This window comes from Malaya genurostris, chromosome 3 (genome assembly GCF_030247185.1).
Source record: "Malaya genurostris strain Urasoe2022 chromosome 3, Malgen_1.1, whole genome shotgun sequence".
NCBI classification, from domain to species: Eukaryota; Metazoa; Arthropoda; class Insecta; order Diptera; family Culicidae; genus Malaya; species Malaya genurostris.
This window is the reverse complement of record NC_080572.1, coordinates 53971536-53995212: the sequence shown is the minus strand read 5'-3', so window position 1 is coordinate 53995212 and position 23677 is coordinate 53971536. Positions and strand designations below refer to the sequence as shown.

Sequence of the window (23677 nt, the reverse complement as noted above, 5' to 3'; positions counted from 1 at the left end):
ACCATGAGTTCAACCAATAGCTAAATTAGAATCAAAATTATGTAATGATACAAACAAACTCGAAACAGTTTATGAAATTATTAACAAAATGTATGAAAATATCAGCTTATTTTATAATCTATAGAAGTTAATCGTTTGGTTCAAATAATATTTCCGAGTAGATTTCATAATTAATGACGAGTTACCTAAGATGATGTTTAAGTAATAAGAGGAATATGTTTTAATAAATTCAAATCGTTGTGACTATGTTAGAATTAAATTAGGATAAGAATTTTATGTAAAAGTGATGCTACGGCGAAGAAAAACTTATGTAAACTGCCTTAAGAAATAAACGTATTTATGGAAAAAAAAGTACACTAATATCGTACCAGGGATGTAGTGATATCAATGAAAACTGCGAATATAATACCATATTCATATACAAAAGTAACAGAAGTGCAAAATACCGCTTGTTTCGTTTGTTTTCGAATAATTGGTTTAATCGAAATAGTGCAGGAGAGGTAAGCTAAACAACTGGAATTAAAACCAAAGACTTCGTCTCCATAATCAATATTTAGAATGGAATATTTTTTCATTAAATTCATTGTTAGCGAGAAAACAAAATACTATTCCTATAAAAAACAAAACAATTTTTTTTATTAATTCATCTACTGTACTCACCGGCAGATTCTTTCAATGAGTTCCTTAGCTGGTAAAAATTGATGCCGGTATACGACCGTAACAAATATCCGATCGCTCGTCGATCTCGGAAGTATTCAAACAACACCAATTACAACGACTAGCATCAAAACACTGCGCCTTTCGTTTGTGGTAATGAACCAATTATCCGTACAATTCCCAGACACGAATTCTCAAACTAGAACGATTAATTAGCTACGTTTGCTTCGGCGCACCTTCCATTCAGGGTTTCTTCCACACCAATCAAAATTCACCGTCCCACCGATTAAGAAGAGAAGAAAAAACTCCTATTGACCTTGTTTCACGCGGTGAAAATAACTTGACGGCAACCGTCGAGTCTTTCTCACCAGCCAGTGATAGTCGGGCACACTCCCCGCACACGAGCACTCTCTTCGCTGGAACCGGACCAACCGATCCAGGCAGGGTCTGAGGTGCTATTATGGAGCTTTTATTCCACTCCACAATTTATCACTAATCCGTTAAATCTTCCTTCTAATCACACTTTTTCTCTTTCTCCGTCAGTCTTTTCGCGTTGTTCAACAATCACCGATTGCCATCAGTCAGAAAAGGCCGAGGAAAAAAAATCTGACGTATTACGCGACACGTACACTCGCGATCATATATGCACTCACACACAGAAACACAATCGATGTCAAATGATGTTTTTATTCGGGCTGTATATATTTCAGCTCCTATCTCTCACTGGGATCTTCGCTGCTGCAGTGAAAACAAAACCTTTGGATCAGCTTTTATTTCGTTGGAAGAGACACGAGGGGACAGTAAAATATCATTAAAGCATATAATTGCTAACTTTAGCGGCTCGCTTTTTCTTCGCTCAACCCTTGTCGACGCTCCGTTACTGCTGGGAAAAAAGCACTTCACCACACAACACCACCGGCACCCCTAGCGATGAACATAAATATTAGCAATCAATAGCTTTTCACCTTTTCTCGGGCGCACACACTGCGAGTACTATTTCGACCTTTGAAAGACATCCGCTACTATGAACAACACTTGGCACATCATCCGGTTACAGTGGTCAGTGCAGAGCAGTAAGATGTGTACATCGAACAGCATCGATCATAATTACCATATTTTTATGATGCACTACTCATCGATGGCACTCGTCTGCACGCAGGAGAATTGTATGAGTAACAGAATTGGTTAATTATACGTTAACTGACTGACCGGCGCACTGCGTAAGTCCGTCCATTTGGGTCTGGAAAACAATACAAACTTAACAACTAGATACAATCCAATGCAAGAATGGCGTTCGTATGCGGTAGTAGTTCGCTATGATTGTTTTTAATTGCGGCATTTGGCGATGAACTTGAATTCTAACAACGGAAAGAAAACATTTGGGTTCGTTTTGTGTTGGCTCGTTGAGATCATTTCCATAACCTTGAAGCAATTTATCGACAGTCGTCAAGCAAACGGATACCACGCGGGGCTCGGAACTGATGGTAACTAGATCGAATACAACAGCTGTGTGAAACACTTGGACATTGATGAAAACAGACGGATCCATCGAATTAAAAAATAATGGAGACGCGTTGTTTCAAACAGTTCGAAAAAGGTCATTGGAAGCTCGTAAAACATTCGATATTGTCATTGCAATAATTCTTAGTGAAAACTAATTAAAAACTATAACAACCTATGATTTATATATAACTAGCTAACCCGTCGAACTTCGTCTCGCCCAAAAATTATTTGTTCGAATTTATGTTTTCGGGCAAAATTGTCCAACGTTCTCTTCATTATTTTTCTGATTACTTAACCTAAAATCTACGGAATTCGACACACATTCGCTTCAGCTCAGACAAGAAATATCACCAAAAATTAATGTGAAAATTTGAAATGCTTCTGTTGAGCAAAACTTGAGCGAAAGCACAAATTGTTATCTCATCCTTTGAGTTAATGCACTGATCAGAGATCCCTTTCTAATGGCTTCGACATAAATGATAAAGTCATATGTGAATGTTCACTCGACAGAACAAACTTTGAAGCAGTTCCTTATACAGCTTTTAAGCAGCGAGAAAGTTTTCTCAGAGCTTGTTCCGTACGTTCAAGTTGCCAAAAAGTACGACGTGTACTTCAGAGCTATAATAAAATGGATATTTTCAGGTACTGTGGCACTTGGACGCCGCTTAAATTTTAATTTGATATCAATCTTACCAGTTTGAACATTCTTCATAGAATATGAAAGATAAAATGGCAGTTTCAGTCTATTATGGTAATCATCTTGAACATTGATATATAATTGTCACTTATTGTGGGCGCTTAGTCTACACAGATAAAAATATTTTGTGAATTTACATTCACATATTTGAAGCTGGCAATTGAATGGAAAGATACATTACAAACTAAGCGGATACAGTCTTGTTCAATGAAAAACTAAATGCATTTCAATGTAATTTTACATCAACCATGGTTTCAAATCAGATTTTCGTTTCAACTGAAATCTATTTCATAGTACATGTACATGTCGTGTAAGTTTCATCTTTTCTTTCTGTGTAATCTAAATCATTAGAAAAAAGAATGCATCTTTTCATAGGTTCATTAAAAAAATTCTGATTTGTTAATCACGAGCCCGCGATGACTAATACTGTTCATCTGATTCCATTGAACACAATTCATCAACTGGTAAATGATATCAGAACTTCTTCTTCTGGTTAGAACCGGGCTAAAATAAATAACTAATTAACTTTTCCTCCGCTGTAGGCACGGTTTTCTAGAACAGTCATATGCCAAACGTATTTTTCAACGATGTAGTATTTTTTTCTTCGACGGCCAAACACTTATACAACTCGTTATGCGCCACCTATCGATGATCCAGCAAGCATAGGCGACTTTTTCAACAGAACATTTTATTCTCCATACAAAACAACTTCATAGGTTTTTCCCACTTTTACGGCACATTTTACTAATTTTTTTGATGTACGAACCCGGCAAGGGTAGAAACTAATCAAACAAAAAAAAGAATCATGTTAATGCGTCCATCCGTTCTTACGTGATGCGATTACAAAGAATGACCTCTGCATTTTCTCCATCTGTGATGCATGAAATACATAAAAGTCTATGAAAATCTAAAAAACGTTTTTCAACATTATTATAAAAAGTTGTAGAAATCAGTGATTTTTTCAAAAATGTGAGAACGTGTGTAGCAAAAATGATTGAAACATCTGTGGTTTTACAGAAAAAATGTTGAATATGGTAATCCTACCCCTAAAAAGTTATGGATAAATGATCAATTTTAGTGCATTTAAACATTTCGCTTAATTAACACATATTGTGAGGATGAAGCCATCGTTTTTGAATTGCTTCTATTTGCTAGATTCATGCAGAATAATTTGAAAAGTATCGAGAATACAGTTATGGCAAACCAATCTAGAATATTTTAAGCTATTTTGATGTACTCATGTTTTCTGTATTAAGAATAATGGAAATTAAGGCTACAATTTCAATTCATCGTGAAGATGAAAAAAAAATGTATCATTTAAATAGTATGAATCATGAATAAAAAAATAAATTAAGCCTATACTTCTTCACAAGTAACCAGAAGCTTCACAGCAACTATAATTGTCCTCGTTCAAGCTCAACAAAGGTTCAATTTTAATTCCACATGAACTTTCTCGTTTCTTGAACGCACACGATGAGCAGCTTGAAAATACAGAACAGTTTTCGCTTACACGTACACGTACATTTTTAGGCAACTTGAAAGTACAGTGGAAGCTCCGAATGCCCGTCTAATAACATGAAAATACCAAACCAGTTCCGCGTGAATGTGTGAAATATTACTTAGGGATGTTTTCGAGTTGTGTAATTCACATTTAAGAGCACGAATTTTGGATTTCATGACAATATCGACCAATAATCAAAGAGACTTAGATTAATTATGATAATGCCTATCCAACAAGCTCTAGATTGCAAAAATCCATCTGGTATTAATAAAGATTACTATTACTCAATTAGTTACTATTATTACTACCACTTCCCAACTACATATCACAAATTCAGAATATTTAGGATGCTAAGAAAGCGAACTTGAAATTTCCAGGAATGTGCTTACTTTTTGTCTTGTGAAATATTTTGATTTTGATAACATAAAATCTATGAAAGTTTTATTAAAAATCTAACAGCGTTTATAGTGATTCATTAAAAAATGTTATGTTCTAATAAAAATGGTTCACACAATTGTATTTTGATCCAACAAAATCATTTGCGAAGTTGTGAAGAAAGCTTCATCTCTCTTCACAAATTCAAAATATTCAGGATGCTAAGAAACCGAACTTGAAATTTTCAGGAATGTGCTTAATTTTTGTCTTTCGAAATATTTTGATTTTGATTACATAAAATCTATGAAAGTTTTATTAAAAATCTAACAGCGTTTATAGAGATTCTTTAAAAAATGTTATGTTCTAATAAAAATGGTTCACACAATTGAATTTTGATCCAACAAAATCATTTGCGGAATTGTCAAGAAAGCTTCATCACTCTTCTTCGTAGAACGACTTTAGTGTATATTTTACTTCAAAAGTCTGTTCTCGAGTAATGATAACCTTGCTATCTTAAAAAGGTTAGCGAGCATTCTCGTTTATTCGGCATACCCTAGGAGCGAAGAGACAAGGTGAAAATAAATAAGGTGAATAATGGTTTCCAAAGTGTGTTTCATTGCATCCACAAAGCAGTCCATTTGTTAGACCAGTTTTACGAATTTCAAAATTTTTGGAGTTTTGAGTGTTGCCCTTGTGATATATTCTATCGTATTTTTTGTGCAATAAAAATGAAGCGTTTCGAGCCGTATCTTGAATACCTGCTATTGAGCCTTTTAATTTGTGCATTATTTTATGATAACTGCTAAATTACAGATAATAATCATTTTTACAAAATAAGCTTCTAATTCTTGTTCATAAAAGCGCAATAAGTTGCATACCTTTGTGACAGACTGATTCAAGTCATTCTTGTTTCAAAACCCAGGTGTATGACGAAATACTTTTCAAGTTATATATGGATTTGCGTCACGTGTAAATTTCATGATTTTTGCTGTACACCTCTCGAAAACAAACAAACTTTTCGGAACACCCTGTTGAGCTCGCTCGGTTTATAAATTGACTTTAATTGTTGTTTTTTATTCTTTCTTTTCCATTTATTTAACTCTTTTTACTTTGTTAGACTATATAGTAAGTCTGAAGTTATTCACTTTATCTTGAGCAACATGTAGAGGACATTTGCCAAAAAGATAAAAGATAGGCCCTTGGATTCAAACCTGTATTCTACCAATTGCTAGCAAGGTGCGCTATCACTCCGCTATCGAGAAACTGTGCTAATTCGCATAATCCTACATTTCGAGCATTCATTTTTAACTCTTCGAACAGGTACCAATTTTTAACGAAAGTTACTTTTACTAACGATAATGTTCATTTATTATTACAGAAATAACTGTTATTTATTCCATCAAAGCAAAGTCTTCGTATTTCTTTCGTGAACAGTCACCATTCTGTTCCAAAAGGCTCCGCAATCGGCTCTTAGCGTACAAAACCATTGCATGATTGGATTAACGAACACTACGAAAGTTTTCAGGTCGTAACATATACATACAATTGACTTGTAAGATTGGGCCCTATGCATTGAATCTCCAACCCGCATTAGATTTTGATACGGATCAGGTCCGTGCGCAAGAATCATTCAAGAGGGGCGGGGGTTCAAAAGGCGAGGAAACCGCAAAATTCGAAATCAATTTTTGGTGATACTACAAGCTTTTAGATCGAAGATGACGTCGAAAGAAGAGCAAGTGTGAACGGCCCTGGCTCAAGGTTCATTTTAGGTGTAGGAAAATTTTCTTGTGAATCATCCGCAATCTGTACATAATTGATCGTCCCGCAAAGCGTAAAAAATGCGAAAATCATACTTTATGGTTTTAATGCTTAACGTCTACCTAACACTCGTTTGAAATTCCGTTTGTGGAGTTCGAAGAAAAAGGGCAAGATTCCGAAACATACTTTGTTTACCAGGCAATATGCATGTGGTCGAGCAAATATTGTTACCATTCCTACGCAAGCGTGACACACATTCACTATTCTGGTCTGATTTAGCATCCTGTCACTGTGCCAAAGTTGTTTTAAAATGATATGAGGCGAATGGAGTCCACGTTGTACCGAAAGAGACGAATCCACCTAACTTCCTCGTAAAGAGAAAAATCTCTCAGTATAAACAACAAGCTACAACTATAAAAAAAAATCGAAAATCTTGGACAAAAGCAGCTGAACCGGTTGCAACGAAGTCTGCACAGACTCTAATGGCTGGAATAAAAACAAAAGTTCGTAATCTCTTCATGCAGCCTAATTAAGTAACTTAAATTAACTTTAAGATGGCTAATAATGCACAATAAAATGATAAAAATGCATCTTGGATTGAACTAACAGCAAATTTGTTTTATTTCAAATTTAAACTGTCCCGATTTTGTCGCGAACAAGCCTTAGAAGTTTGCTAAAAATTTATGTTTTTGTTTATCTACTCATTACATTGTGCTTCGGAACATATTTCTCTGGAACCAATTGGATCTACAAGCGACTGCAGACTTGCGTTCGAATTCCGACCTTGAACGATTCTAAGAGTCGTAGCATCAACTAGGCAACTACTTTTTACACAAAGGGTTAGGTCGGTTTTCCAAAGGTCAAGTTTCGCATCGGAATGTAATCATGCGATAAAAGTGCATGAAATTTTTTTTAATGCAGATTTACGTCCAAGATCAATCCCATGAGACATGCATTCAACATGCAATATTCCATTTCACTTAATTTAGAACATGGATGGATTCTGATCGCGCCGCCAAGAATATCATAACAATTTTCGTATAAATTTCGTACTGGGCTTTTGGTTTTCATTAATGTTTTACGTTACTTTAGCTATCGTTAAACTTTAATGAATGTGTCTTGTCATTTTGCGAAAAAAAAAAACTGAAACGATCTACTGTGATTTGAATTTTTAAGATATTATGGGATGAGATTTTTCCCACTCTAATTGTCCATTCAGATCTTCTATCTGATGGACACAATAATAGTAAATAAATAAATAAATAATCTAACATCATCTAGAAGAAAGTATTACTTAACAAATACGAAAAACATTCAAATCCAACAGAAAAATATTATCACTTACAGCATACAATTTAAAATACTAATTTATGCAATCAAACATTTCTCCTAGCTAGCTTCCAACACAAACCAAACGCCATAATTTCCAAACACTGATCTGTTTCGAGGAAACCCTTATACCGATAACGGTAGTGTTTTCATGGAAAGTGAAAACCCCAGCACATGAACTTTAAACATAGTTTCTGTGTCTAGGTAGTCGGTGTTTTTCGTTTACCGGTACGTGATTCCTTACGGAAACATCAGTCGGTACACTCTGCCAGCAAAGGAGGTTACATAACGGAACGAAAGGTACTCCCGCGTTATCAGCGTAATCAGCAAAAATGTTTGTATATTTTGATAAATAGCGTGATGAATACTAGTTTATACTGTGGTGAAGCACCAAACAATATCGTGCCACCAGAGACGGAAAACAGTAAAACTGTCTTCCTCATTTGAACATGCTCCCAAAATCAGATCCATACATCTTTTTCTCATCAAATTCATCCAGAGAAAATTACCAGCATGGGAAGCATTGGTGTCGTTTGCTCGGATAAGATGACAAGCACAAAAGATTCAATGCTTTCAACTTTGTTTAAAGCTTTACGTAAAACCAAACGTTCTAACTTTTTGGCTCTGAGTTTGATCAATTGGTAACAATTGGGGTTTGGGAAAAATCTTGCGTTTATTCGAAGTAACAAATTATAATAAAAAGTTAACTATCTCCGTATACTGTTCAACTCATTTCTCATGGAAAGGAACCATCATTATTATTACTTCGTTTTCATATAAACGTTGGGTTTCGCACAAGTTTATAGCAGAAGAAGCTGAGCCTCACGATGTTGTTCCCCTAGAAAAAGAAAAAAAGCTCACACTAGTCGACAGTATCTAGCTCTTCGCTTTCTCCAACATCGGTAAGTTAATACATTGTCCATCAACGTTTGCGCAATTCATTCAATTACGAAAAACCATAGAAGTTTTTTCCCGTTTGCTCGATATATCCGCCACTTTCTACACCGCACTTCTCCGGTTGCACATCGGGCTCTGTCAGCCCGAATTCACCACGTAGGTTCCACGTTCTGCAGTAACCCGCATGCAATTCCACTTCCTCGTAAAACCACAAACACACGCTATCGATTGCACTATCCAGAGCAGATCAAACACGCCAGCAACGTTTCTATCGTTTTGTGAGGCCACTTTAGCAAGCATCAAACCCGGGAAGGCGAAAAAACCGGGAGAACCACTTCAACCGTCCGAATGGGGATACCGGCAAGGCGCGCAAGGCACACGCACTCCAAATTCCAGTCCTCGCGTTCCACTCTACTGCGGCTGCTGAGCCAAACCAAAACACACACACCACCGGTTCCAGAATACACGTTTGCAAGACTTTTTTTACCCAAACTTGCTTCCAAAGACGCACACGAGAGAAAGCGAAATACAAGTTTTCCGAACGAGCGAATGTAAGTCACTGATCGCACCGGGAGCTAAAGACCCACCGTTCCCCAATGAAAACAGACCGACTAGTGGAGCTCAGCGCTGCGCTCCACCAATGAGACGGGTGAGTTACCAGCAGCTCTCACTTGTTTGTTATAAGCGAACAAGCATGATCGCACGTGCTCTCGCGCATTCTCTTAAACGTTGTTCACGATCTCAAAGTGATAAGACTCTCGTCAGTTCTGTAGCTTGCGCGGAGCATGAGTGATCAAAACATTGCAGTGTTATGCCCACTGCATACCGGCTGAAATAATTGACAGGGCAACCACTAGTGCAAATGAGAACAAGTGGATACTAGGAGAAATTTTTTTTCTTAGATGTGGATGCGAAAATTTAATGCTTATAAACAAAATTTACTCGCTACTATTATCGTAATTTAAAATATTTTTATAAAACGCAATATCAAACAGCACAGATTATACTCAATGGAACAATAAATCAATCACCTATCATGCAAGGTAAATGAACATATAACTTCAATGTTGTGTGCAAATTATTTTTTTTTTTGATTGAATATAGAAGCTCTTAGCTCGTGGTCATTCTCGTTTGCTATTAATAATAATAATAATACTATCCAGCACTGTGTACTCGCTCTGTGCTATTATGTTTTAACATAATGAGTTCCAATTTTTTCGTCCACATTTCGAAGTTATATATGTATATATATATATATATATATATATATATATATATATATATATATATATATATATATATATATATATATATATATATATATATATATATATATATATATATATATATATATATATATATATATATATATATATATATATATATATATATATATATATATATATATATATGTTTAACTTCGATTTTTGAAAGAAACCAAGGGATTGTTTACACATTAACTAGTATAACATACAGAATTAAAAAGTGCTTTCCTCGTGTAGGAAATACACTAAGGTCTCTTTTAACACTGGAGTTACGTACCGTGTTAAAAAAATCCGTGTAAAATAAAACCGTGTTTATTGCGGAAACCGTGCAAAAAAAACCGCGTAATAATTCCAAAAATCGTAGCTTTGATTATTTGTTTGTTTTGTTTTTGATAAAATGTAACTGTTTTTTCACAATAAAAACGAAAATCTAAAAACCAGCCTGAGGTTACGAGAAGGGTCTAGTCATACTTTTTTTTTAAATAACTATTTAAATATTTATTGGAATATGAGTTAAAATTAAATTATTAAGATTTAAATTGGGTGTTCAGCCACAAGTGGTGACTTTTAAGCATTATTATATATATATATATATATATATATATATATATATATATATATATATATATATATATATATATATATATATATATATATATATATATATATATATATATATATATATATATGATTTGGTTATTACCATGAGGACATTATTTGTTCCGCAATTCTGAGATTTTTGTGTATGGAAAATTCTAAACCTACTTGTATTGTGTAATGGAGAAAAGGAACTTATATACTAACTTACTAACTAATACAGAGAGCGAATCGATTCAATTGAAGATTGCATCGATTTTTGTCGGAATTTGCTTATAATATTATATGACATTACATCTAATGGTTCTATATTTGTCAGTCTGTGTAACTCAGGGAGGACGCTTCAAAACCATTTTCAGAATTTTATTCTGAATCCTTTGAAGCGTTTTCTTCCTGGTGGAACAACAACTTGACCAAATTGGTACTGCATAAAGCATGGCTGGTCTGAAAATTTGTTTATAAATTAACAATTTGTTTTTTAGACAGAGCTTAGAATTTCTGTTTATAAGAGGATATAAACATTTAATAAATTTATTACACTTTGCCTGGATTCCTTCAATGTGATCCTTGAAAGTGAGTTTTTTGTCATACGTTAAACCTAAGTATTTAGCTTGATCAGACCATGTTAATTCCAAGCCATTCAATTTGAGAATGTGATTATTGTTTGGTTTAAGAAAAAAAGCTCTTGGCTTATGAGGAAAGATAATTAATTGCGTTTTTGCTGCATTTGGTTTAATTTTCCATTTTGACAGATAATCACTGAAAACATTTGAACTTCTTTGTAGGCGACTGCAGATCACTCTTAGATTTCTACCTGTGGCTAACAGACTTGTGTCGTCACAGAATAGCGATTTCTGACAACCAACGGGTAGATTTGGAAGAATAGAAGTGAAAATATTATACAAGATTGGAGCTACGCTCGAACCCTGCGGAACACCGGCTCGTACGGGTAGCAATTCAGATTTACAATTCTGATAGCTAACCTGAAGAGTACGATCAGTTAAATAATTTTGAATCATTTTGATCAAATAAATAGGAAACTGGAAATCAGACATTTTCGCTATTAAACCTTTGTGCCAAACACTGTCGAATGCTTTTTCTATGTCTAGAAGAGCAACTCCAGTTGATAACCCAGAAGATTTATTTGCTTTTATCATGTTCGTGACTCTTACAAGTTGATGAGTAGTTGAATGTTCATGACGAAATCCAAAATGTTCTGGTAAAAAAATTGAATTCTCATTTATATGAGACATCATTCTCAACAAGATAATTTTTTCAAAGAGTTTACTGATAGAAGAAAGTAAGCTAATTGGTCGATAACTTGATGTTTCTGCTGGATTTTTATCAGGTTTCAGGATAGGAATTACTTTAGCGTTTTTCCATCTTTTTGGGAAGTAAGTTAATGAAAAACACTTGTTGAAAATTTTAACCAGGAGTTTCAAGGCAACATCGGGAAGATTTTAATAAGAATATTAAAAATTCCATCATTACCAGGAGCCTTCATATTTTTGACTTTCCTATTAATTGATTTAATTTCGTCAAAATTCGTCTCAATAATGTCATCGTGTGATAACACTTGGTTTGAAATATGCTCATATTTCAGTGAGACTTCATTTTCAATAGGACTCACAACGTTCAAATTAAAATTGTGTACACTCTCGAACTGCTGAGCAAGTTCTTGAGCTTTTTCGCCATTTGTAAGAAGTATTTGACTTCCTTCCTTGAGAGCAGGAATTGGTTTCTGAGGTTTCTTAAGAACCTTAGAAAGTTTCCAGAAAGGTTAAGAATATGGTGCAATTTGTTCAACTTCATTAGCGAAATTTTCATTTCGCAAAAGAGTAAATCTATGTTTAATTTCTTTTTGTAAATCCTTAACTATGTTTTTCATAGTAGGATCACGAGAACGTTTATATTGTCGTCGACGAACATTCGTCAACCGAATGAGCAGTTGAAGATTGTCATCGATGATAGGAGAATTTAATTTAGTTTGAGCTTTGGGAACTGAAAGATTTCTAGCTTCAATGATGTAATGATTCAAATTATCAATTGCTGTGTCGATGTCCGCAGAATTTTCTAATATAGTTTCATGATCCACATGATTTTCAATGTGAGATCTGTAATCCAACCAATTAGCTCTATGATAGTTGAATATAGAACTAATAGGATTAATTATAGCTTCGTTGGAAAGTCTGAATGTTACAGGAAGATGATCTGAGTCAAAGTCAGCATGTGTAATCGGTTCACTACAAATGTGACTTTGATCCGTTAGAACCAGATCAATTGTAGACGGGTTTTTCACGGAAGAGAAACAAGTAGGATTACTGGGATGAAGAACTGTGAAGTAACCAGCTGAGAGTTGGTTATGAAGTATTTTACCATTACTGTTATTTTGCCTACAATTCCACTGGACATGCGGCATTTAAGTCCCCTATTACGAAAAATTTCGGTCGATATCTTGTGAGTTTTTGCAAATCGCCTTTAAAGAAATTTAATTGTTCGCCGGTGCATTGGAATGGCAAATATGCTCCAGCGATGAAATAAATTCCATGAATGGTTTCAACTTCGATTCCCAAGCTTTCAATAACTTTAGTATTGAAAGAAGGTGAAATTCGATGTTTAATTTGCCGTTGGACAAAAATGGCAACTCCACCACCAATTCCAGTAAACCTGTCAAATCGATGAACCACATAATGTGGATTACTTTTCAATTTTACATTTGGTTTAAGAAAAGTTTCTGTCACAATGGCAATATGGATTTTGTGAACTTCGAGAAAATTATAAAATTCATCTTCACTCGATTTCAAAGATCGAGCATTCCAATTTAAAATATTCAAATAATTATTCAACATCACTGTTAAATTTTAAATTCATTATAATATTATTTGCAAATTTCCATCCGATTTGAAATGCTTCAAAAAGTGATGAAGTCGAAGTCATTTGGATGATCATTTGAAAAAGTTGATCTTGTAGGTAGATCATTTTATTTTCAGTTGTATCGCCTAAATCGACTTCATTTAAAGAAGCGAATGGCATTGAAGCAATATTTGTAGGTAGACTGCCATTAGAAGAAGATGATTTGGCCGGTCTACCTATTAATAAATTGTTTTCGTTAGAAGATGAACTGCAAGGCGGTCCTGTGTTTTGATTATTTACATTAGAAGAAATAGGTGGTAGATTTCTACCTAATATACCAGCATAACTGACATTAGAAGAAGATGACGACGAGGTCGATCTATCTGTCAATAAATTGTTTTCGTTAGAAGACGAATTGGCAGGCGTACCTGTTTTTTGTTTTAAATTCGAAGAAATAGGTGCCTTAGAAGAATTAGGCGTGGCATTTGTAACGGTTTTTTGATTTTCAGGTATGTTCTGTAAATTTAAGGTCGTTGATTTGACTTGTTGTCTAAGCGAACGAGCGTTTAAAATTTTTTCCCTGACAGGACAGTTCAAACAATTGGATTTATGATTTCCATTGCAATTTGAACATGAAAAATTATCAGTGGTTTCATTCATTGGACAAACGTCTTTCGAATGCGATTTACCACAATTCAAACACCGTATATCCATTTGACAATTTTTGGTTCCATGACCGAAGCCTTGGCAACGACGACATTGCGTTAAGTTTGCAATACGATTATGCCGTTTATAATGTTCCCAATGAATTTTAATGTGGGAAATGAAACGTACTTTTTCTAAAGTTTTCAAATTGTTTACATCACTTCGATTGAAGTGTATTAGGTAAAGTTCATGGGAAATTCCAGAGCGTGGTTTAGAAGTACCATTCGCTCTTTTTTCATAAGTATTACTTGGGAAAGGGCAAAACCAATCAATTCTTTTAGTTCATTTTTAATTTCATCAATACTTTGATCATTTGATAAGCCTTTCAAGACAGCCTTGAAGGGTCTGTCTGATTTTATATCATATGAATAAAATTTATGAAGTTTCTCGGTCAAATATCGAATAAGACATTCGTAATCTTCCAATCCATCCACCAAGACTCGACATTCTCCTCTTCGTCCGATTTGAAATGAGACTTTTACTTCCGGGAGAAAAGTAGAAAGCTCAGTACGGAATGCTTTGAAGTCGGAAATCATCACCGTCACTGGTGGCATAGATTGATGTTTCTTCCCAGAACGACAAGCGTCAATTTTGGGAATTTTTGAAGAATTTTCTTCTATGTCGCTACAATCGGATTCAGGAAGAATCTCGTAAATATTGTTAGACGGCATAGGATCAACGGAAGGGAAATCCGTCCGTTGTCTTTTATTTTTACATTCAGATTCTATAAGATCGTGAATGTTATTAGAAAAATGTTGAATAACGGATTGTGATTCATTCCGTATTGATTTATTTTTAGCCTTAGGCTTGTTGCCTTTTCGGTTGGACGCAGGCATTTTTGAAATGAATGGAATTTTGAATTTTGAAGTTTGAATAATAGTTCTTTGAATAGCTAGCCTTAAAAAAGGCTGATTAATTTCTTAGTCACTCTAATATCACTTAGTCACTCTAATATCACTCTTTGTATCACTTAGTCACTCTAATATCACTCTTTGTATAGCCTTGAGAAAGGCTGGCTAATTGTTAGTCTTTAAAAGGACTGTTAGTGATTCAGGTAGCCTTGAAAAAGACTGAAGCCTTGAATCAATGAAACTCTAGGTAGCCAGAAAAAATTTCCAGGAGCCAAGAGCTAAAGAAGATCTATGCACTCAGCGACAGAATTAAAGGGGGAGAATTCATAGAGATGAATATGGATCAAATTAGAAAAGGTATTATTATATGCTGAAGCAAAATATATAATTCAAATGGGTTATACTGTACTGTTCGATATGATGAAGATTTGAAGTTAATAAATCCGACTAGTTCTTCAAAGCTACGAAATTCTCGATGATATCAATGACGATGCTGACACCATACACCACAACTGAGCGGAAGAGACGTTGTCGTGTAATTTACGACAGGGATTGAAGATCCGAAGACTGATTAATCATTTTATGGAACGACATAATCGTTTTCTTACAGACAACCTATTCCCTTTTTTTTAATTCTTTAAAAAAAACAAATGACAGTGCTTTTTAAACTCTCACCAGAAACCGTGTTAACTGCGAAAACCGCGTAAACAAAAACCGTGTTAATTCCGGAATCCGTTTAAAAAAAGCCGTGTATAAAAAAAACGTGCGAAAAAAATGTAGAAAGAGACCTCAGTGTACTTAAGTCCACGAAGTTGGATCACTATTATATGTACTTCCAGCACCCGGAAGTCGGTTCGTACGGCCACCAACTAACGTGACGTACGAACTTTACTAGTTTTTATTTAAATTTTTGTAGGATTTTCTCATCGTACTATAAAGGCGGTTTAAATTTTTGTGTTGAATCCGAAAATATGCAGTAATTTTTGGTAGGACCATAAGACCTTTCATTTGACCCCTAGATTGAAAATATAGGTTCTGCATATCTGAGAAAAGTGAATTCATTATTGAGCATATGACTGTCATCTGCCGTCGTTAATCGAAAACCGGGAACCAGGAAAGCCGAAACCGGTTTGCTTGATTACCTACCGATTGGTGTAGTTTTGAGTCCAGATTAGAATTTTTTTGCGTTTTTTGTTCCACCGGTTTAAGTGACGGTATACAATACTGAACACACTTTACCCTATAACTCCCGCGAAACTGTGCTTCCGGAATCGGAGACCGGGAACCAGGATTGCCGGGATCGGTTTGTTTAGTTGCCTACTGATAACAGCTATCGTTATGTGTAGTTTTGAGTCCAGTTTAAATCTTTTTTGCGTGTTTTGTTTCGCCGGTTTAAGTGACAGTGTACAATACTTAATACACTTTACCCTATAACTCCGGAACCGGAAGTCTGATCCGGATGAAATTCAGGAATTCCGTATATGACCGTTAGATCTTTCATTTGAATCCTAGTTTGTAAAAATCGGTTCAGCCACCTCCTAAACCAGAAAACCTAGTGAGATTATTTGGCATATACACACACACATACATACACACACAGACATTTTCCAGCTCGATGAACTGAGTCGAATGGTATATGACACTATTTCTATATGAGAATGGCAAAACTAGGTATAGAATTAGCTCAAACTTAAAAAAGGGCCAAGTGTCATATACCAATCGATTCAGCTCGATGAACTGAGCTTATATAATGATATGTGGATTATATAATGATATGTGTAACTAAATTAATGTAATGACACTAATTTTTCTGAGATGGCTGAACTGATTTCTTCCATCTTATATTCAAATGGAAGGTCTTAAGATCCCATAATACTTCTTGTTTTTTAATCAGATCCAACTTCCGGTTCAGGGGATACAGCGTGATCAGTGTAAAAATGTAAATATCACATAAATTTATCAGATTTATCGGGATTGCAGATTATGGTAGTCGAGGACCAAATAAACTTGTTCCAGTTTTACGGGTATTCGGTTTTTGATCTTGAAAGGAACTCAACAATTCAGTTTGGTATGCGTTCGGGTTCAAATGAGCTGGTTTATAATTCATTAGGGGAATTTAACTGACTTCGATTACATTGACTCTCGAATTCCGGTATCAGGAATAGAGAAGCTTAATCGTTTTCTCAAAATAGGCCAAATCAAATTTCTTAAAAAAAATCAAATTAAAAGACTTACAAAATTGGTGAGTTTTATCCGATTCCGACTTTTGATTAAGGGGGGAGTAAGGGATAATTTGAATCAAAAACCTGTTTTAATCCATTAACTAATGTAATGATGCCTTTCTCATATACACTACTGTGGTATTTTATTTAAAATGTTTCCCTTCGATATTTGAAAGACACCTAGGGATTGTACGAGGTCTGTTCAAAAAGTACCCGGAATTCTCATTTTTCTAAAAAAATATTTATTTATTCGTCTACATCTATATGGTCCCCTTCAAAGTAATCCCCCCTAGATATAATACACTTATGCCAGCGTTTTTTCCAGTCTTCGAAACACCCCTGATAGTCACTTTTTGTAATGCTCTGTAGCACTCCAGCGATTCTGCCTCTATCTCTTCAATCGATGAAAAACGCTGTCCTTTCATGGGTCTCTTCAACTTTGGGAACAGGAAAAAATCACACGGAGCGATATCTGGTGAATAAGGAGGTTGGGGCATGATTAAAGTCTTGTTTTTAGCCAAAAAATCACGAATAAGCAAAAAGTTTTGGAACGAATTTTGCTGCCACTCGTTTCATGCCCAAAACATTTGAAAAAATATGATGGCATGAGCCAACTGATATACCAACTTCATCAGCAACTTCTCTAATAGTGATTCGGCGATCATCCATAATCATTTTTCCCACTTTTCCCACATTTTCATCGATTATTGACGTGCTGGGTCGACCGGAGCGTTCGTCGTCTTCAACGTCTTCGCGGCCATCTTGGAAACGCTTATACCACTCGTAAACACTTGTTTTTTTCATAGCAGACTCACCGTAGGCTCGCTGTAACATTTCGCACACTTGGTTACACTTTATTTCATTTTTCACGCAAAATTTAATACAAATTCTTTGACTCTTCAATTCTTCCATTGTTTAAACTAACAAAAATCGCCGAGCTCAAAAAAACACGTCTACACCAGCCGCTACAAGACAGAATGTAAACAATGAACACAGCTGAAAATTTCACCATACATTAGGGACATATGTACCAACACAATAAAAAAAATTTGACCACCGGACTCTCCAGACGCGCGCAATTAAAAAATTCCGGGAACTTTTTGAACAGACCTCGTATATGCATTAACTAGTATAACATAGATAATGAAACAGTTCTCTGATCGGTTAGGTCATCCATTAGAAAACGAAGTGGGTTCACTATTATATGTATTACCAGCACCGGAACCCGAGAACCGGTATAATCGAAATCGGTTCGTAAAGACACCAATTAACATGACGTGCAAACTTTACTAGATTTTATTCTGGACGATGATTTAAGTTTTTGTTGTATCCGAAAACATGCAGTATTTTTGGTAAGACCATAACACTTTCATTTGACCCTAAGATTGGGAAAAACGGAAAATTTTTACGGTTTTTGTTTCGCCGGTTTAAGTGATGATGTACAATTTTTGAACACACTTTACCCTAACACTCCGGAACCAGAAGTTGAATCGAGATGAAATTCAGGAATTCCGTATGGGACCTTGAGACATTTCATTTGAATCTAAGTTTGTGAAAATCGGTCAAACCATCGCTGAGAAAAGTGAGTGAGATCCATTTTGGGATTTATGACCACTATTTCCGGTGCTTCCGGAACCGGAGACCGGGAACCAGGATAGCGGGAATCGGTTTGTTTAGTTGTCTATTGATCATTGCTATTGATTTGTGTGGGTTTGAGTCCAATTTAGAAACTTTTTTACGGTTTTTGTTTCCCGGGACTTATATATTAGCTTACTAACTAATACGGAGAGCGAATCGATTCAATTGAAGATTGCATCGATTTTTGTCAGAATTTGCTTATGATATTATGTGACATTACATCTAATGGTTCTATATTTGTGAGTCTGTGTAAATCATTTGTACTAAATCAGGGAGGACGCTTCAAAATTATTTTCAGAATTTTATTCTGAATCCTTTGAAGCGTTTTCTTCTTGGTGGAACAACAACTTGACCAATGTGATCCTTGAAAGTGATTTTTTTTTCATACGTTAAACCTAAGTATTTTGCTTGATCAGGCCATGCCAATTCCAAGCCATTTAATTTGTTAACGAGATTATTGTTTGGTTTAATAATAGAGGCTCTTGGCTTATGAGGAACGATAATTAATTGAGTTTTTGTTGCAATTTTCCATTTTGACAGATATGTTAATCACTGAAAATATGTAAGCTTCTTTGTAGGCAACTGCAGATCAGAGGAAAAGTCTTAATTTGCTTGTCTCAAAGACAGCAAAGACGATAATCGCTGCATGAATATTCGCTCCACATTAGCGTTAAGTCATGCGGGGGTTTTTTCAATGTGAATCTCAACTGTGTATAAAAGGCTTACATGCCAGCAGCGATGCTACATCGGCTTCGTTCGCTCCCGATTATACAAACAAGTCCGAATACCAGAGCGATTATAGAACAAAGGCGAAGGAAAGCGAACAATGATCGTTGACGTTCGTTGCATTTTCGATATTCGAGGAGCAACATTATTTTAGAGAAGCACTGGATTGAAAGTGTTGCTCCCGAACGTGATGTTTGATGAATAAAAAACTTATTGATCCACGTGTTGCATCAGAACCGATTCATGAGTGTAGAATAGTGCAGTAAAACTTCACACTCTCACACACATTTCATACGATTCTCTTTCAATCGAAACTTAGTTTTGCCGTCGTCAGTTGATCTCTTGAAATAAAAAAATATCCTTCTTGAATTGAAGGAGACAGCACCCTTCAAACGAGGTTGGTTTAAGATAATAGATTAAAGGTAAACCAGGTACGATAGCCGTAAAAACCTGTTTTAATCCACCTAGTGGTATAATGATGCCTTTCTCATATCAATCATACTATCATTTATAATACTGTGGTGTTCTTCACAATAATTTTCTTCGATTCTTAAAAGAATAACCGAAATCGGTTTGTTTTACCGTCTACTGATAAAAACTATCAAGAAAGAAAGAAAGAAAAAAAAAAAGAAAAGAAGATTTGAGGTCGATTTAGAAAACTTTTTCCGGTTTTTCGCCCTTTTCAGTGATGGTATAAAATTTTTAACACAATTTAATTCCGGAAGTCGGATCCAAATAATATTCAGTAATTTTGTATGGGACCACAAGCCCTTTCATTTAAACCTAAGTTTGCGAAAATCGGTTCAGCCATCTCCGAGAAAAGTTAGTGCAAAAAAACATTACATACATACATACGCACACACACACAGACATTTTGCGTACTCGACGAACTGAGTCGATTGCATATCCTTTCTATATGAGAAAGGCAAAAAGCTACAAAATGAACATAAATTAATTGTTTTCTGTTTTAGTTTTCATTTTTAGGACTTTGGAACACATCTCAATACACTTCAAACAGTCGAAAAAAACGAATAAAACTTGCTGGTGATAATAGAAAACTTAAATAAGAACCGCCACCCTTCATTTATGATTCTGGAGAATTTTTAATAATCGAGTTAATGTTCATGTCTATCGAAATTTCCCATGTTTGTTTATTCGATATTCCCCAAACTACCAATAGCTAAGACAATGAAGCAGTTAGACTACTTGGCACTTGAAAGGTACGGTCAACTATCCAACTCATTGCCGTTTCAACCTTCCGAGCGAACGGACGTGATTTGGATTTACTGCGAAAGCATTGAAAACCAGTTGTGTGTGTGTGATAAAGTGGTCGGACGATATTGTGTGATAGACAATAGTGCTTTTTCCTCTGATAGGTTTTTTTTTCGTATTATATAATAGAACAGTGCCTTATTGCGAGCGGTCGATCGAAACGGTACCGTTAGCCGATTATTGTTTCGCCGATCAAGGCCAATTGTGAGGATTATAAACAAGCGGCCATTGTGTGAGGATTATATATAAGTGTGCCTTTTCCTCTCGGAGGTTTTTTGCACATCATCAAAGCGGCGATACGCCGATCGACGAAGTCCAGCTTGGTGTCCCCCGTTGGATCTTAGTTAAGTACCTTTACTTCGTTTATTTTTATTTCTTTATTTGACCATTATATTTCCCCCCGAATCATTTGTTTTTGCGCGGAAGTAGTTCCGCTATGTCTAATTTAAAACCTGCCCCCCCCGCTCCCGATGTTCAAATGGAGACTTCCCTTGTCAGTAAAAAGTCCCGCATAAAGAGCTATCCTGATGGGCTCGCACTACCGGCCGGGCCTTACGCGGTCTATTTCCGGACCAAATCAAAGGAAAAAAAAACTGAATATTTTAAAAATATCGCGGGACCTGAATTCGCGATATAATACCATAAAAAGTATAGATAGAATACGGCCAGACAAGCTCAGGGTCCTGTTTACCAGCTCAAAACAGGCTAATGAGCTTGTTCAAAATGATCCTTTTACGCTGGAGTACCGCGTCTACGTGCCAGCTCGTGAAGTCGAAATCGACGGTGTGGTCACCGATTCGAGTTTGACTTGCGAGGATATTCTTAAGTACGGGGCGGGTTGTTTTAAAGACCCCTCACTTAAGAATGTCAAGATACTGGATTGCAAGCGATTGCATTCAGTATCGATCGCCGGGGATGGAACAAAGTCTTATCCCCAATCAGACTCTTATCGTGTGACCTTCGCCGGCTCGGCATTGCCCAACTACATCCTCTTGGACCGGGTTCGTTTGCCTGTTCGTTTATTTGTACCCCGGATAATGAATTGTACCAATTGCAAACAACTGGGGCATACAGCTACCCATTGCAGCAATAAGCCACGTTGTGCTAACTGTGGGGAAGCTCATGCGGACGGCTCTTGCGGTAAGGATGCTGAAAAGTGTCTCTACTGTAAGGAGGGTCCGCATGACCTCTCTGACTGTCCCGCTTACAAACTGCGAGGAGATCGGATGAAGCGTTCCCTGAAGGAACACTCCAAGCGTTCCTTTGCCGAGATGGTTAAGAGTGCCACCCCTCCTAAACAGGCAACGAATCCATATGCCTGCTTGTCAACTGACGAGAGCGATTCTGACGACCCTTTGGAAGGTCCATCTTCAGCGGTCCCTCGTAGCTGTAGGAAAAGAATGAATAAATCTTCTCATAAGCTACCTAGTAAGGGTTCGAAAGTGTCTTCCGAAGGGCTTCGAAAAGTTACAGCTAACGGGAATCGGGAAAAATCACCGAAGCAAAAAGCTCCTGGTCTCGGAAAACTCAATTCCGAGATGGAATTCCCACCGCTTCCAGGGACTAAAAAATCCCCAAGCGTCCCTGAAAATCCACCAGAGAACCAACTAGGTGCTGGACTTATCAAGTTTTCTGATGTTGTGGACTGGATTTTTACAACTTTCAATATTTCAGACCCTCTTAGAAGCATTTTAATTGCTTTCATGCCAACAGTAAAAACATATTTGAAGCAGTTGACTGCAAATTGGCCCCTTCTTTCAGCGATTGTATCTTTCGATGGCTAAATCATCCACCGAGGTCACGGATCTAATCACTGTTTTACAGTGGAATTGCAGAAGTATTATCCCAAAAATAGATTCATATAAATTTCTAGTAAACAATCTGAAATGTGACGCATTTGCATTGTGCGAAACTTGGCTAACTTCTGAAATACCCTTAAACTTTCACGATTTTAACATTATTCGTCTGGATCGAGATAATCCCTATGGAGGAGTACTTTTGGGGATCAAAAAGTGCTATTCTTTCTATCGCATTAACCTCCCCTCGATACCAGGTATTGAAGTTGTCGCATGTCATGTTACAATCAAAGGTAAGGACCTTTGCATTGCTTCCATCTACATTCCCCCAAGAGCCTCGGTTGGGCATCGGTGGCTCGGTGATATCGTAGAGCTCCTTCCTGCACCGACGTTGGTTTTAGGAGACTTTAACTCACACGGTACGGGATGGGGCTGTCTTCACGATGATAACAGATCAACTATGATCCATGATATCTGCGACAACTTCAATATGGCAATCTTGAATACGGGAGAAATGACACGGATTCCTGCACCACCAGCAAGACCAAGTGCGCTGGATTTATCCCTTTGCTCGACATCGCTACGGTTGGATTGCACGTGGGAGGTAATTCCTGATCCCCACGGTAGCGATCATCTACCGATCGTAATATCAATCACCAGCGGCTCAAAACCATCGAAGACAATCAATGTTTCGTATGATCTCACACGAAATATTGATTGGAATAGCTATGCGACCTCGATATCTGAGAAACTTGAAAGAACTCAACAACTTCCTCCGGAGGAAGAGTACACGTTTTTGGCTGGCTTGATTCTCGACACCGCGACTCAAGCTCAGACGAAACGTGTACCCGGCGCGAAAACTAACATCCGTCCTCCCAACCCGTGGTGGGACAAAGAGTGCACAAATTTAAACGCGGAGAGAGCCTCCGCGTATAAAATATTCAGAAAAAATGGAACACCTGATAATTACCGGAATTACGCGGCGTTAGACGTTAAAACTAAGAACTTGATTAGAGCCAAGAAACGCGGTTACTG

At 36.4% G+C, this 23677-nt stretch overlaps 1 long non-coding RNA gene across 1 annotated transcript; it reads right to left on the bottom strand.

Annotated features, from left to right (window-relative positions):
* Positions 1-666: 666 nt before the first annotated feature.
* LOC131438183 (uncharacterized) lies at positions 667-9304 on the bottom strand. Its single transcript, XR_009230890.1, has 3 exons — positions 9205-9304; positions 1769-1897; positions 667-1581 (listed from the first exon to the last, which is right to left on the bottom strand). It is a non-coding gene; the product is annotated as an uncharacterized LOC131438183 (long non-coding RNA).
* Positions 9305-23677: the final 14373 nt, after the last annotated feature.